The 17,206-nt window shown below is 34.5% G+C and overlaps 1 protein-coding gene across 3 annotated transcripts in view; it reads left to right on the top strand.

Annotated features, from left to right (window-relative positions):
• The window catches only part of LOC116342494 (allatostatin-A receptor-like), an 80,461-nt gene that overhangs the window by 15,424 nt on the left and 47,831 nt on the right, over positions 1 to 17,206 (top strand). For all 3 annotated transcript variants that reach the window (XM_031770139.1, XM_031770140.1, XM_031770142.1), the window contains exon 3: positions 13,124 to 13,162. The gene's annotated coding sequence lies outside the window, so the exon portion shown is untranslated. The remainder of the gene's footprint in view (positions 1 to 13,123; positions 13,163 to 17,206) is intronic.

Below are 17,206 nucleotides of genomic sequence, written 5' to 3'. Positions count from 1 at the left end.
AAAGTGTGTTTACATTGGGTACATTTAATAGAAAGGCCGGCTATACTCTGTAGCCTGCAAGCTTCTTTGTTCGATGATACGTGCACGGCATCATTTTGCAACCATTCGCTGTGAACAAATTTTGGAATCTAGTGCGTGTGGTGTGAATAATAAAGTGAATTTAGTAATGGTGGCGGCGTTGAACTGGAACCTCTTTTTGCTCTAATACAGAGAGAAAAAAGCCGGTTCATTTGAATTTAAGATAATTGGTTTTTATTCTTTGATTCGGGTCGACATCCCAACACTTTTTCCATTTGAACTATTTTGAATAACGCGTATTAAAATTGTTTGCAATGTAATTTGAACCGGTTTGATGGATGCTTCACGCCATTTTAACGGACGATCAATTTTCCAACCAAGCACACATATTTTAGAATAGAACAAACAAACATATATTCAAGTCGAGATTATATGTATGGAACAATAGCGGAAATGTTTTCAAACGAAAACTAGCTATTCCCGTCAGCCATTTTCGTGGTGTGTGCATTCAATTACGCTTCAATTAATTTTGGTTGAAAATCCACAAAGTTAGCGTTCGCCAAAGTCAAAAATGTTATCATAGCGCATAAATCAGTATGGTATGAACAAAGCAATCAACAAATTTATGATTGCTTTTTACCATTTATTTAAACACCGCACATCATACAACGCATAAAAACATATTTTCCTCTATCCGCAGTATCCATAAATTTGCATTTAATTTCATCTGGAACTCGAATGGAATCGCAAATTGCATTTTGAAAAAAAAAAAGAGTTTGTGTTGAGGTCGCATACACAAATCACTATTGACCAAGTGGCTTGCATAAAAAATGGAGTGGTTTCAAACCATAGAAAATTTTATTGGATTTCTATGTTTTTTTTTTTCCTTTTGAAAAAAATTATACATTTCAATCACGCATTTGACAAAATAAACAATGTGGGCAGTCAGTTGACTCTGTAACTTATAAAACCGAGACGTAAATAGAAAATTTAATTTTTCACTTAAAAAAAAGTAATGCTTCACTCCCCATGAATTTGTTTCGTGCAAATAAAGTTGAAATAAAAGTTGAATATAAACATCCCTAATGTGTTTGGGGTTTTTGTGATTTTATATAACTGCATTTTTAACTCAAACTTCTTTGCGAAACACAAGCATAAAATTTAAAGAGCCATCCATAAAATATTATATGGTTTTTAACATATTCGCTTAATTGAATGCAATGGCATATATATGTAGCATGGAGAACTGTGTACGATACTCTCAGAATGAGTATTCAATCTGAAAATTGTTTGTCTCTTGTTGACGCTTAGATAAAGTTATTTTGTTCACATTTTGTTCTATCCGTATATACTCGCATTACATTCGGCCTAACTGGATAGCGTTTTAACAATAACAATATCAGAAATATTTGCTATACAACAACTAATGAGTTGCTAATAACTCTTGAATTAAGAACATTTGAATGAGATTATGTAAATAACAACAAACTATATTTCTTATGAATGGAGTTTACAGCTGCTTGCCGTATATATTTGTACATAAGTAGTTGCGGTACTCTTGGCAGCCTTTTACGTTACATGAAAATTTCACTATCAAATCTAGTTCGTGCAACTGTAAATATTTTACACTGTTTATAAAGAGAAAAAGTGCATTTTTTGTTAATTCAACGCCTGTTTAAACAATATCAAAAGCGTCACACGAAATGTGCATTTCAAATTGTGGTCTTATTTTCACTGTAGATTTTCACACTTACTATTATGACATAATTCTACATTATCATCCAAGGCAACAAGAGACAACACAATGTTAATGACAAAGCAAGTAAAACATATTCATGACTTCATTCATACTGGGTGTGAGGAAGAAAAAGGTTGCATTCTTATTGTATATTGTTGTTAACTGCTGTTGGGAAAATCACAAGCAACCATTTACGTGCCACATTTGGTATGCAATTGCGTGATTATTTTCGTAATGCTCGATGCAAGCGTTGCACATGAATTCTTCGGTTGATGAAATGCAAAAAACTACTGTATCGCACAATGGTCCAAAATGTTTTTGGATGAGAGATTGAAAGTGTGGAAATGTATACATGAAAAACCAGTCGAGTGCGCTGAGAGAAATCTCACTTCTACGATTAGTCACGAAAATAGAAACTGATATACAAAATGTTTAGTTTCTGTTGCAGATGAACGAGTGCACACAAAAAGCTTCCAAATGAATGGAGAGAGAGAGATTAGCATTTGAGCCATTGTTTACGCTTTTTGTTATTTAATCTACATATTAATTGTGCCCTAAATTTACACACGTGCAAATTTATACAGTTGGCAATATGCATACACTGTTGTTAGTCACAATGGTACTAAAATGTAAAATGCGCTATCTTCTTTATGGTGTGTAGAAACAATGGAATGCACTGCTTAAATATTGTTATTTTGATAAGCAATCATTTGGCGAGTGTATTGCTGGCGCAATTTGGTTTTATTAGGTTTATTATTGTATCGTAAGATCTTAACATAATGAATTTTCCACTTGTAAATTAATTGCCATCGAACCCAAAAATTGGTATCGTGTATCTGCATTTTGTCGAAAATTTGATAATTATTTTGAAGAGCTTTTCGAAGCATATTCATACACATCGCATATCAGTTGTTCAATACAAGTTTGCATACATATTTTGTAACGCATTTGACGTATTGCAAATTAGTAAAAGTTAGTATGAAATGCACATAGCAAAAGAAAGTAGTGAATGTTGTTAGGATAAAAGAAAGATTGCCACTCAGTGCAATTCTGTAGAAAAATCCCACAAATAAAAAGATTTGCTCGGCGACTGTGCTTTATTTTCTATTGTTAAAGTTGTTCAAATGTCTGGCATCGAGAGACATGTTCAACACACTCAGTAACACATGTCAAATGAGAAAAAGCGCGTCTCTTGGTAACGTCGTCTTTTCTTCAATTTGCGATAAAATATTTCTTATCGTTCTCTTCTTTTCTCTATCTATGTATAAATTTCCCTTTTGCCAAGCGCAAAGGAAATCGAAGAGAATCTAAAAAGCATTCTATCTGCTCAAAGCACATGTAAATCAATTGGAAATTGAAATAGAAAGTCGGATTTTATTGTTTCGCTCCACTTAACGCCAATTGCTTATCGATGTGCATTATTATTGAACTCTCTCATTCTCCATACGCAAAAAGGAAACGAAATATTGGCTCTCGCATTTCGTTTGCTGTGGCATTTTGCTGCTTATTCAATTCCACTGTAATCGTGCATTGGTATTATGAAAACAAGGAACATACGGACAAAAAATGCGATTCGTTTGATATGCGCTTGACACTGACAGAGAAATGTAAATAGAGAGATAGAGCAAAAACATCAAACAAATCAACACACCAAAAGCACATGCTTGAGTCAAATGAAAAACGTGACATTGAGTCACGTTATTGGCCTGTTATCTGGCACTCTCACTCGCTCACTCACTCTTTTTTCCGCACCCGTATGCTCAACCAGGTCGAAATGCAAAGCGATTTTTTCCTCTCTAAATGGAAAACGGTTGCGCCGGTAAGCTGCAAGTGTTAAATACGATGTGAAAAAATCTCATTCCATTTATTGTTTTTTTTTTGTTATCGCACAATGTATAGTAAAGGATCGTAACGATTGATAAAAGGAAAAAACCTACCGAGTACATTCATAGTATTTTTTCCGTCTTTTTCATCGCATTACTGTCGATTATGTTCGATTATTTGGATTACACTTAGATTTGCTATAGTAAAACAGAATAAAACAATCCTTCGAGTTTGGTTGTCTACTAATCGATAACTTAAATTATTGGCTCTGTTGAAACCAAATCACCAATTTGTGCTGGATATTGGTCTATTGGAGATCCGCGTTTAGTCGGAAAATGTTGTTGAATTCGACCGAAAACGTCTCAAGTACACACATTCGATATGATTATTGCCATGGAACAGTGTAAACCACTATTTTTTAAGGCTAGACAGTAACGCGATATCAATGCCGCTACGCATTTCAATACAAAGTCCAAACCGAGAGAAATTGTATAACATTCAGTTTTATGACGAGACACAAAAAATATGGTTCAAACCAAAGTCGATATGCTTTCATGGACAATCTATCAATGGTGCGGAACAGTTTTTATTGGTTTCCATTCTTTTTACCGATGAGCAATATCTCTCGGCTTGTGTAATGCAACATTGGCCACATTCAACATACATTTACCATTTCGTGCATATCACCATCACATACATGGATTACTCCCCATTTTTCTCTGTAAAAAGTTTCGTTCACTGATTTTCTGATGCGTTTGCATTACCATGGGAAGGCATTTTTACGTTTTTTTTTGCAGAGATTTTTCTCTTGTTACTGATTGAAATAACAAAATTCTCAGAGGACAGAAAAAAAACGATTCTCGAGACCTTTACTTAACGTCTGCAAAACACGATAACACTTTTACGCGTGATTTGTTGAACTGTGAGATTTGAAGGATTGCCACAGATTTGCTCATTTTTTTTTGTCATGCAATGACTTATTCCATATGTAGTTTTATCTCGAGCAGTTGCCGCATCTACACCATTTAAGCATTTTGTGACGAAAATTAATGATCTACCGACTGAAAAACACCAACAACAAAAGGAAATCCGTTTAATATACAAATCATCAATCAATTTCATTCAGAAAGTAGTACGTTTCATGGCTACCACGCAAGCGATTGTAATTCATGCAAAGTGAGGGCTCGTCGATGACTAATTCATGTATCCGTGTTGGATTATTTTTCCACTGCAGCGCATTCAAAATAAGACTAAATTCACTTGGTTCGATTTAGAAGAATAAAAGAAGAGGAGAGAGCTACTAAAACTACCAGCAACACAATGCACATAATTATATTAGCGTGTGGCGTCAAAAACTTTGACAACACAAAAACGAATAAGACGTTTCAGTCAGAGTGTTACGATTTAACGTTAATAACGATAATTACCACTCAGACACAATCTGATTACTTTAATTTGTGGCTTTTCGACTCCACACTGCTCGCGTCCCTCCAACTACGTGATCCAGCGAAAAGTTTATTTTTCTTGCGCATTTGTTCATAAGTCAATTTTAATGTGATAATTCAATATGATGTCTTTGTATTTGATTCAAAGCAATCACTCACACTAAATAGAAGTATGTGTGTGTTGAGATGTCGTTATTCTCAAATTTAAAGTCCAAATTATAAATTCACATTTGATGTGATGAAATTCGTTCTTTTTGGACAATCTTCAAGTAAAACAGGATATTTCTCGTTTGATTTTTATCATCTATGATAAATTAATTTTTTCAAACGAATGACACACGTGACCTACAAAAAAGTTCGTCCATCGTTTCACACGTTAATAATTTAAAGATTTTTGTTGTCATTTCCCATTGTGTGCTCGCATGATATTTATTTTCACAAAGTTAACATCATAAGTTCTCTTGCCGGTCGTTTTTCTTCGAATCGCCCCAAGTGTTACAGGCATGAAATGGCCCAACGACATTTCAATGGTTGAATCGACATAAAACAGCCGTTTATAAAGTGCGACATGATTTTATTTTCCAACAGCATTAAGTTCGTTAAGCAATTTTCTGCATTAAATAAACAGTGCCTTTTGGACGCTTTTTGACTTTGAAACAAAAAAACCTAAGTAAATTTTTCAGTATTTTTCATAGAAACTTGTGCAGAAACCAGCTTTTTCATCCGAAAAAGTTAGTTGAATTTAAAACTTGGTTCCATTTTGTGTGGGCATCTCTGCAGGCAACAAACTCCGCATAGATCCAATTCACCGGTATTAGTTTTAAATGTTCGTGCAAAACATATACAACCCGAACAGTTTTGATCCGAATTTATGCCGATGTAGACGAACAACAAGTTTCCAATTTAATAACAACCAGAAATTCACCTTTCGGGCATTGGGCGAATAAACTTTGTGTTAAAAACGAAAAACAATTCTGTGGAGAATTTATGAATGTCATAATTAAAGTATTACGGTAAACCGTAGCACGCATAGAAACAACTATGGCATACAGTAGACATACCGACCGAGTTGTCTGATGAAATGGCCAGAAATCGGAGCGATAAAATAGCACAAATCAAGTAATTGGTTGTGACAGTGATTGGGGCCGCAGAATGAGAGAATGCAACGCATTTGACAATGACATATTGCGTAATCAGAGTTTTCTACCATAAAATACGACATTCGAGGGTGGTTGAAGGCGAAGTAAACTGCTGAGTTGTTAGTGTCACATTTACAACGCATTCAATTGCTCCGGCCTGAATTTAAAAGAAGAAGAAAATGATGAAAAAAAGAAGATCGATTGTGTCGGCATAACCATTCATTCGTTTATTCGATGTTTTTACGACGGTTCTCCATTGTAGTTGCAACGTTTTCGACGATTCCTTTTTTTGTTCCTGCACATCATAATTATGATATGTTGCTTCCATCCATATTGTCATAATGTCTTCGATGAACCTCATAAAAGCGACAAAACACAATTTAACGGAGAAAAATATATTTAATACCAGCCTGTTTTCATAAAATGTCTTCATGTAATCGCGTGCAAAAATTTCTCGAAACTAAAAATACATATTACATGAGAACAAGAAAAGAGAAACTGCTTGCAAGTCACTTTACTAAAAACGCGATAGTGCTGTTTTTGCGGCTGCAGTGGTGATAGTGGTGGCGAAGAAAATGCATTTTCTCAACGCACGCCAATCTATTTACAGTTGACACACATTTTTATATTCTACGACGAACTGGTGCTTACACCATTCAAACTTGAACGATGCTTTTCTCGAACAGTTTCTTCTGCTTCGTTTTATTACAATATTGCTATTATCTGTGCCACTTCAGATGTTCTGCATCACATTTTTGCAACTCCATTCAGTGCAGTGTTGTGCTTTTTTCGCAATTTTGTGTCAAGCTAAAATGTATATGTATGTGTCTCGCATGCAATAACATTGAAAAATCGACACATTGAATTGATTAAATTTGAAACAAGCGGTGAGGATTGAAGCGAAATGCCAACACAAATATATACATTAAACCCAATTCGTTCTAGATAAAAAATGATAACAAAAATCGATCAAATTTGAACTCAACCGAAACTATTGCATTTTAGTTCATTGCAGATTTCATGTGACCAAAACACATTTTGTTTGCTGGCATAAAATGTTGCAACATTTTTTTATGTGCATTAAATATTAAGCAGTTGATTTCAAAGAGATTCCGGGATTCCCATGTAGCGTAATCATTCATATGAAAAGTTTAAGTTTCTTTTAATGTACTATTGAAAATGTACAAAAAAAAAATAAATAAAACGAAAGACATTTCGGAAATGCATAAAATTGTTGAACAAAAAACAAATACCGGAAATGTATGTGAACAATGCTGCGGTGCAAACTTTCAACTTAATGCGAGTGAAAAATTCGGTTGGGTTGAAAATTGAATGAACAATGAACATACAACAATTTCGGATTTGTTAAGTAATAGCTAAGTATCCGCATTTGTTAAATTCAATTGCATCAACAGATGGGGCACATATACGTAGGTTGCTCCATAATTTTTTTTAAAATGGTACTTATAGTGTTGCCCGATGTAAACCATTGTCATATTCGTAAAGTTTGATGTTTTGGTATGTATTCGTGCCCTGAACCTTTTGTCGTACGAACGCTATTTGTATTGTTTACAGTGACTGGTAAACTGCGACTCAACAAAAAAATGAATTTTACACGTGAAGATTTTCGTAAAATGATTTACTACGATTTTCGAAGTAAATTATCTCAACAACAGTGTTTCGATCGACTTCATTTGGCCTTTGGCAATGAAGCACCAACCCTTCAGACAATTTATAACTGGTACCGAGAATTCCGTTGCGGTCGTAGTTCGCTCAAAGACGAGTTTCATACAGGTCGTCCAAAATCGGCTGTTGTGCCACAAAACATCGATGCTGTCAGAAAACTGATTATGGAAGATCGTCATGTGACCTACCGTGAGATTGAGGCATCTTTGGGCATTTCATCCCACAGCATACATACAATTTTGCATGAACATTTAGCCGTAAAAAGATTTGCTCTCGTTGGATCCCACATAAATTGACCGATGAACAAAAAATGGCTCGTGTGAGTTGGTGTAAAGAAATGCTCAAGAAATTCAATCGTGGTGCTTCAAAAGACGTTAATAAAATCGTCACTGGTGACGAATCGTGGATATATGCCTATGAGCCCGAAACGAAACAGCAGTCGACTGTATGGGTCTTCCAAAATGAAGATAACCCAACGAAAGTTGTTCGAGCAAGAAGCACTTCGAAGCGAATGGTCGCCTGTTTTTTCGGGAGAAGTGGTCATGTGGCAACCGTTCCACTAGAGGATCGTAAGACCGTCAATTCTGATTGGTATACCACCATTTGTTTGCCCGAAGTGTTTGGTGAAATAAGAAAAAACAACCACCGTCGCAAAATAATTCTTCATCACGATAATGCGAGCTCTCACACATCTTTTCAAACTACTCGATTTTTGACCGGTCAAAACATCGAACTGATGGGTCATCCACCGTACAGTCCTGACCTGGCACCCAATGACTTTTTTTTGTTCCCAAGCGTGAAGAAAAAACTACGTGGTCAACGATTTTCGACACCAGAAGAAGCAGTTGAAGCGTTCAAAACACACGTTTTGGAGATATCAGTTTCGGAGTGGCACGAATGCTATGACAAATGGTTTCATCGAATGCAAAAGTGTATCGATCATCTCGGGGAATATTTTGAAAAACAATAAAACCATTTTCGACAAAAAACAACTGTGTTATATATGTTTTTAAAAAAAATTATGGAGCAACCCTCGTACACACACATTCACGAATGTAAGGTTGAAAAGAAAACCGCACATTCTTAGAACACTTTTCGAGATGTGGGGCATGTCAAACTTGAAAAGTACATTAAAGTTTGTCCCTTCGAATACCCAAAGTATTTTTTATAGAAGAAAATAAAATCAGCCTCGAGTTTGAATTTTTTTTGCATGCAGTATTTTTCGATTTGTTCAAGTTGAATGAGCATCTAAACGATCCGACAATTTCCGAAAGAGTTTTTCATATACATCCGAAAATAGATGATGTAAGCCTAATTTCTCTCCTCTCTCTCCATCTATCTCTAAGCAATACCAAATATCATGAATTATTCAAAAATCGCATGATAATAATAATAAATGCTAGCTTATGTGCTGAAAAGGAAACATTTAACTCGCCAGATTCCGTTTGCTAAAAACAAAGTACTATTTTTATTGTACTATTTTGCCTAGCGTCAGCATTGCGATGAAAAAATGTGATACTAAAGAAAAGAAGTAAAGTATTTCTTGGAATGTAGATATGTTGTGAAAATAAAAAAATATCATAATTCAATTTTCTGTATATATAAATAAGACTCAACATAAATAAGACTGCAACATTGTTATGCATATGTGTTACACACAATGTTCAAGAAATAAACCTGTCTCACTTCATAGTTTTCTGCTCTGATGAATATAATAGAAATGTGAACGGAAAATTGCAAAGACAAATAAAGTGGAGGCTTCTTGAATCAAGCCATGTATGAAGGTATCCATGGATATATTTGCAATCGATTTGGATCAAGAGTGATGAGACTTGAGATTTGCACGCCTTTATTCCAATGATTTAGAGAAGAATATAATAAACGAAGTGGATTACTTTAAATATCGTTTTAACAAGAAATTCATGATGAACGTGATATAAAAGCAGGAGAAGTGAACCGAACTGAAAAGCGTACATAAAATAAAACTTCATTTGTTTGCCACTTGATTGAATTATCAAGATATTTTCAAGATGTTTATAAACGGATATTTCCATTTTATTGTCTCTCGCATATTTATCGAGGATAAAATACTCCAGTTGCAAATATGTTTTGTGAATGTACATAATAAGATACGATATATTTTGCCATAAATGTTGTTTCCCAATAAAGGACAAGATATGACCTCATTTTGGCTCCGATTCATACACAATAAATATTTGGAATGTATCAAAATGCTTTTGCACTGACGCACTAACTTTTTGATCGAAAATTGTCTGCGTTGTCGCCATCCAGTGTGATGTGTATAGCAGAAAAGACGGTGAATCAGCTCGTTTTCAAAGGCACATAGTCTGCTTGTACTTTGTAGACATTTAAAAATTATAAGGAAACGCATTCATCATCTTCATCATCATCTTCGTTGTCGCTCTTAAAATTCGGTGAACATTTTCGACTTTTTAAGCGTGGGACCTCACATGAACTAAAAAGTATCGCTTTGACTTTGTGTAAAGTTTTTAAATTGAAAAACTTTTTTTTTGCTTGAAAGTTTCAAATAAATGGGCACAAACACGATAGCCAATCTGACAACGTCACTGAACTTGATTTCCCCTTCTATAGTCAAACTTCGCATTGTTTTGGTTTACATTTACTACACAAACAAAAATAAACTCATGCAAAACATACATAGCCAGAAGACGATGTAGCAAATCAACCGCATTCGCCTATATATATCTTGGCGTTTATGGGCCGGAAATGTTATTTGGATATAACACAGGCGCGCATAACAAATGACGAATATAAAATCAAATCAAACCATAAAAATTGATTAGGAACATGATTGATTTTTTTTCTCATTGTGTTCAGTTTGCTTAAGTCTAGAAAAGTTTTGCATTTTTGCATTTTTTGTTGGCGGCCTATTTTTACTAAATTAGAAAAGTTTTTGCTCATTCAAAAGCAGCTTATGCACTACTGTGTATACGTGCAGTGTCTGGTTTTGTTAAGCGAAAGGAAAGTGATGATTTAACTCCGAACCCAATCGGAAGAAAGTGATTTGTTCAATGATTAGATCGCGCTTGAATTTATTATAGTTTCATTTGCAGTTGCTTTATTTTACTTCTTATTGTTGTACTATACTGATACTTTCTCTTCTTTTTCATGTTTAATGCGAAAGTTCGATTTAAATATATGGAATACACCATACTCGCTTGGCAGTGGCTAATAATCGTTGGTGTATTCAATTGCTGAAATGGCAAAGAGAAACTTGGATACATTCAGATTGAATTCATTGTGCTGCTATTCAACCCAAAATTGAATCGAGGGATTGTACTATGGTTTTAAGAATATATATAGAATAAATGAGAATGAGCGACCTCCGCTGTTGCTATCAAATAAGATTTGCCAAGAGAAAAAAAAGTTTCTCCATTCATTTTGCACTTTATGTCTTTTTATGGCAAATTCTCCCTTTCATTCTCTCCGTTCGATTTCATTTGCTGACACAGACACGAACCGTGGATGGACATTATCCCCATTGCCTCTGCCAAACACAAAACGAAATGTAAACGTTACGCACATTTTCACTATGAATGAGAAAGATTCTGCTCGTTTCATAATATTGAGCTTACAAATTGACCGTGTTATGTTATTTCACATGCATGTATGTGGGTTTGTTGTCATTTCCACTTGCTAATATATCATCGGTCATTGTGAACGATTTCATCAATCATTTTTCGTTAGGCGTTTATTTACCATTGTGCATGTTTATTTTTTCCTTCAAGCTAAGCACACAAAAAAAATGCGAAGAGAGCGAAAGCACCTGGTTATCTAATAAATCAGCCATCGAGATGCATGGATAAATTCGTTTATTTTTTTTCTACTGTCAAAAATCTGGGAAATAATGAAACGAGATAAATCAATCTCTGGTTGCCGTCATTTTTCCGCTTTTTATATCAATAAGATTTCGGTTCTGTTTATGCATGGCATGACCAATGTTGGTTTAGCTTTTCATTGAATTGGCGGCAAACAAGGACTATCATGCCGAACGAACAAACTGAAATGATTTCGATGATTATTTCACATCAATTTATATTTAATGTGATGGAAAATGACAAGAATAATTCAACGCCCACTCGATATGCAAGCGCTTCGTTTATGCTCAATCATTGTGATACGCGCATAATATTGTATACATGAAGATGTTCAGATACCAAACAACAAGATCACATCGTTATTATTAGATATTTGAATAATCGCAATAATTAATTAGCTTGTAAGAAACATTCTATGATGTGATTACGAAGGCATGCTTGTTCGGAATTTTGACAATCAATGATTTTTAGCTTCATTTTATCTGCTACATTGATACGCGTCTCATGCAAAATTGAACATGTTTTTATTTTCAATTATTTATACAAAAATTTTTTTTTTGTAAATACACATCAAAGTAAACATTTTCTTTTTTGAATGAAACGCAAGAAAAATGGCCTTTGTTGAGATCTTGACTCTAGTTCACGTATTTTCAAAGTTTTCATTTTTTCCTATCCGATTGTGCGCTCAGCGAATCACTTTGAAGCCAACGAAAAGAGAGGAAGAAACTGTCAACGAAATCAACACTGTGGTCCTATTTGTACTCTTTTAAGCTTTATGTTTGAAGGAAAAACGGAATTGTCAAATGTGTGTTTTGTGGATATTTCGATGAGAAATTGTGTTTCACACGCGCGATATTTTTTTAGTGGTTTTTACGTAATACATGACTTCGTGCTATTTGATGATTGATAGCATATCATTGCTGATAGAAAAAATACTAGCAAAAAAATGGACTAAAAAACCCACAGAGAATTGAAATTCAAAATTGAAAATAGAGTTAGCAGCATCTATTTTCTACTCAACTAAAACCACACAAAACTGAAAACTATCGTCCATAATCTAATTTTTAAGCGATTTGTTATTGGGATTGAACACTCAATCGCAAAATTATGATTGAATTTTTTTTTCCAAAGTAATTTCAAGTTCGTTTCTCGAATGAATTTTCGTTATTTTTCCTCGAAATTGTAATTAAAAACTTTTCGTTCGTTCCACGAATTCGCCCCTTTATATTTACTCTTTTCCTTGATTGCAAATTTGGGGAGAGAGAATTGTTTTTTGTTCTCTCTTCTTTATATTCAAAATAAATTGAAGCCCCATCTTTGTATGCAAATTTTTATTTTCAATTCGAAGTGGATTTTTTCCTTGTATGTAACAGAAACTAATTAAAATCGAATTTCTCATTTTTTTCATTATAGATGAAGAACTGAAGGGAGAACGTGCCAGTGCGTCATGAGGTAATATCTCAATTCAATAAAAATAGACCGCTTTTGATTGTCATTATAACGCAAATTCAACAGTGACCGGTTCGCGCATATTTCTATGCCTGATAGCTATGCTAAGCATAGCGGAGACGCAAGCCGTAACGCACCCGTCGCCATTCGATTCGAGCTATATTGTATGCGCACGGTCGTCTGCATAAACGAACATGTGCATTGTTCATATAGAGTGAACGGCGATGCGTCGGTTGCGTTTGCGGCTATGCTTGGCATATCTATGCTACCTAGCGTATTTAGGCAAACATAGAAATATGCGCGAACCGGTCACTGAAATTCAAATGGAAAAAGCTAGCGTAGTACGGTAGCTGTTCTCGAGAGCACTTCAAAAGGACAATAACATGTTGGCAAGAATTCGTTATTAAACTTTGACTGTGTCGTTTGGTGGCGCAATCGACAATGATGAAAAAATATGTTTTTGTGTGGATATTCGTATATGGAAAATATATTTAATCATTAAATAAAAAACTGAAAAGGTTTACCACGAAAACCGCTTAAGTGCGCTTATTGATCACCAACAAAGGCACCGAAAACCATATCAAATGCCACACCATTAAAAGCAATGTGTTTAAATACGCATAACTGCCCACATAACGGTCTATCTATTACACATATTCATTCATTTACGGTGTTATTAAAATAAAGTTATTGGATACTGATCTTCAGTAAAATGTGGTATTAATAAAATATGTATGCCAAAATTGAGAGAGCTCTTTGGTCGAACGTTAAAGCCACTTCATCAATATTATATCATTATTAATGTACATGTGTGTATTTAATGGATAGCGAATGTGTAATACTTACTGGATATTTAATGGACTCTAATTAGATCACATTTCATACAATTCACGAACTTAATCAGAAATTGTACATTTTTCAATCGGTGTTCATATCTATTATGTTAAAGGTTCTCCGATTTCATAACGATCGATAACAAAGCATTGACCGTTGTTTGGACAGTGAAAATAGGCGCGCAAAATATGATACACCTTTAAATATTTAATTTTTTTTAATATCATTTATAATAATTGATATTTGGTTTCAATTTTTAATTACATTAAGTCAATAATATTTCATGGAGAATAGGTACAAGTTTTTGGCATAAATCATTGTCAACTTGTTTGAGTTGAAGAATAAAACTTTTAATTGCATTTCCATAGACAAATAAAATTGAGAAGTTTTTAATAAGTATTAAACTTGGACCACATTTTTCTTCTCTTGCTGTACTGAATGGTTTAGTGAGAAAAAAGTGCTCTTGCCCTTCCAAGGGAATAAATCGAGATGGAAGAAAAAGAATTCATTGGTGCCATTAATACCCCAAAGGCATGTTAAATGTTCATCTTGAAATGTACTTTAAGCTCGGCATAGATTAAAATGACAGTATCAATTAATGTTTGGACATTTCGTGGTATCTGGGGTATCTTTTGGACAATTATTTCCAAGATTACTTGAGTAAACAGTGGACTGAATAAGCTGAGTGAAATAGATACACATATCGCCGTAAGCTTCGAAAATGAAATGATAATTTCAGTTCTTAAAAGGATGTGATTACAATCTCTTTTACATAATCTGCACTTATTGTATTAACTGTATGCTTTTGAAATGACAATTTCTAAGTGGATGGCAGTAGTGTTTTGAAATAAAAATAAAAAAATCATTGAAACGAACCTCAGAAAATCATCTGTAACACCCTTACCTTCAACACAGATGCGTCTATTGACTCATTTGACTTAACTATCGTATTTGTGTATGTTTTGTGGAATATTTTTGGATGGTAGCAGAAATGACTTAATTGAACTGAGCTCGGTCACATGTGCTCGCATCGTCATTAAGACTCTTTCGATACCATAAACATTACCTTCGACATATTTCAACCACAATGGCATTGAACCGACAACAATTCAAATCACTACTAAACATACGAAGCGAATGAAACGCAATCTCATGGAAATATCGAACGCAATTTTACCCACTGATAAATGCTATCAAGCTTATGCTCTTTCACATTCCGTAAGCAAGTAGGCCAAAAACTTTTCCTATTACACTTCCCTTTTCCTAACGGAGCACGTTTTACCGCTCAATAAGCTGAGTGTCACATGCGATTTGTATCAGCTTTGATTGAAATGTGAATGAAGAGATTTATTTGTAACGTAAAGATATTGTTGTGTGTTTTCATTTCTTTCAATTAATGGTTTCGAAAATTGAACCTTTATGGCACTGTAAACCGCATCACCGTCACGCTTTTTCAAGTGATAAAGTCTTATTCGCGCTTTGATTCACATAAGACGGTTTTTATGTAGAATGTTGGTGGTGGCAGGTGAAAACGAATTGGAATCAGTCTTGTAACAAGACTCTTGTTAAGGACACATCTTCTGTGTTTAGTCTCAATCTCCGGCGTCAGAACTCATTAAAAAAGAACTTTTGAAAATAAACAATTAACACACATTTAACATGCAAATAATGCGAAATCTTATTTGTGAAAATTAAATAACGTAAAGAAAATGCAGTATGTGAAAAGTTCTGCGACAAAAGCAATGATGAAAACTCTTTTTTTCTCGTAGAATATGTGGAAAACATTATTCCCATTTCGATTTTTTCTCATTGTCATTATCATCGTCAACATTATTGTATTTTGTCGCACAAAATTCCCTTTGAAAAGTTAAATGAAAAACACAAAACTTTTCTCGTTATATTGACTTTTTTCGCGAGCTTTTTCTCTCTCAACACACAAGTACACAATTACATACGCGTTGACTTTAATGCTTTTCTTCAATCGAACGATTTTGTTAAGTGTATTTCAAAATCGATCAACGACAATTATATTTATTTTTAATTGCAACGTCAAGCGACCGAACTCACACTTTTATCCTCCGACAAAGCAAACAAAAAATGCGTAAACAAATCGTACATCAACGGAAAATCAATTTTATATGTTAAATCACAGTATTATTTTCCCATAAATAAATCGCTTCGAGACTCGGGAAATGTGCTGTAATTTCTGACAAATTTTCCGTACGTGCAGCAAATGGAATAAAATTGAACAATATAAACAATCAGAAAAATGAAACATGACCTCCGCGATTCATTTGACATTTATTGCAATAAAATTACGGAATATAAACGCTTGGCAAATGATATTTGTCGCTGTTAAGAGCGTGCACAAGCAACAATGCACATACTTATCTGATGATGGCATTTGTGTGTGTCTGTGTGCATACATTACTGTTTTCAATTCATTTCAAATAAATTAAAATCGATTGACGTTCGAAAAAATCATTCTGGTAAATGGTATGCACTTGTAAAATTTGCTGCACTTGTGAACCAAGACATGGAAATAAATGACACCAATCTGCATGGTTTGTATAACATCAATTGTTGTGCGTCACTTGATCAATGTTAATTCAATCGAGTGGCGCCATTTGTATTTCACATCACATCACGTAGCATCGATTGCTGGATGCGTTTGCCGGAATGACAGCAATAATAGTGGCAACAGACGCCAATTGATAGGTGAAATAAAATTAAGTCGCAACATAATTTTAAATGGTATACATTGAATTCAATTTGAAATGGTAGACGACATTATTAAATGGGTACGAAAATATCCGGTAAATTCTCGAAACGAAGTTTTCGAGTTGTATCGAAAGCAGTCAAGTGATCAAAATCGAATTGAGCATTGATAAAAACAGAATTTCAATGGGCATTGGGTCGTGAGTGTGAATGATACATTCCGTAGGCTGGCTTTTTTGTTTATGAATGTGCGATGAAAATGGGCACTCATTTGACACATGAAACGTTTCATATACAAAATATGCATAAGCGCGTTGGAGCGCATGAAGATTTTCGATACGACAGGATACGTGCGTCTCAACATAATCGAATTTTTCGACTCGTGCGCCATATGGTATTTTGGGTATACAGAACATGGTTCAAGCGAGCCGAAATATTTTTTTTAACTGCGGACCTTTCCCAATGTCACTATTATTGGCACAAGTCCATGAAGTG

The sequence above is a fragment of the Contarinia nasturtii genome, unplaced genomic scaffold, assembly GCF_009176525.2.
Source record: "Contarinia nasturtii isolate CC-2019 unplaced genomic scaffold, AAFC_CNas_1.1 Cnas_scaffold_864, whole genome shotgun sequence".
Lineage (NCBI taxonomy): Eukaryota > Metazoa > Arthropoda > Insecta > Diptera > Cecidomyiidae > Contarinia > Contarinia nasturtii.
The sequence above is the reverse complement of the archived record's forward strand: the minus strand, read 5'-3'. Positions and strand labels throughout refer to the sequence as shown.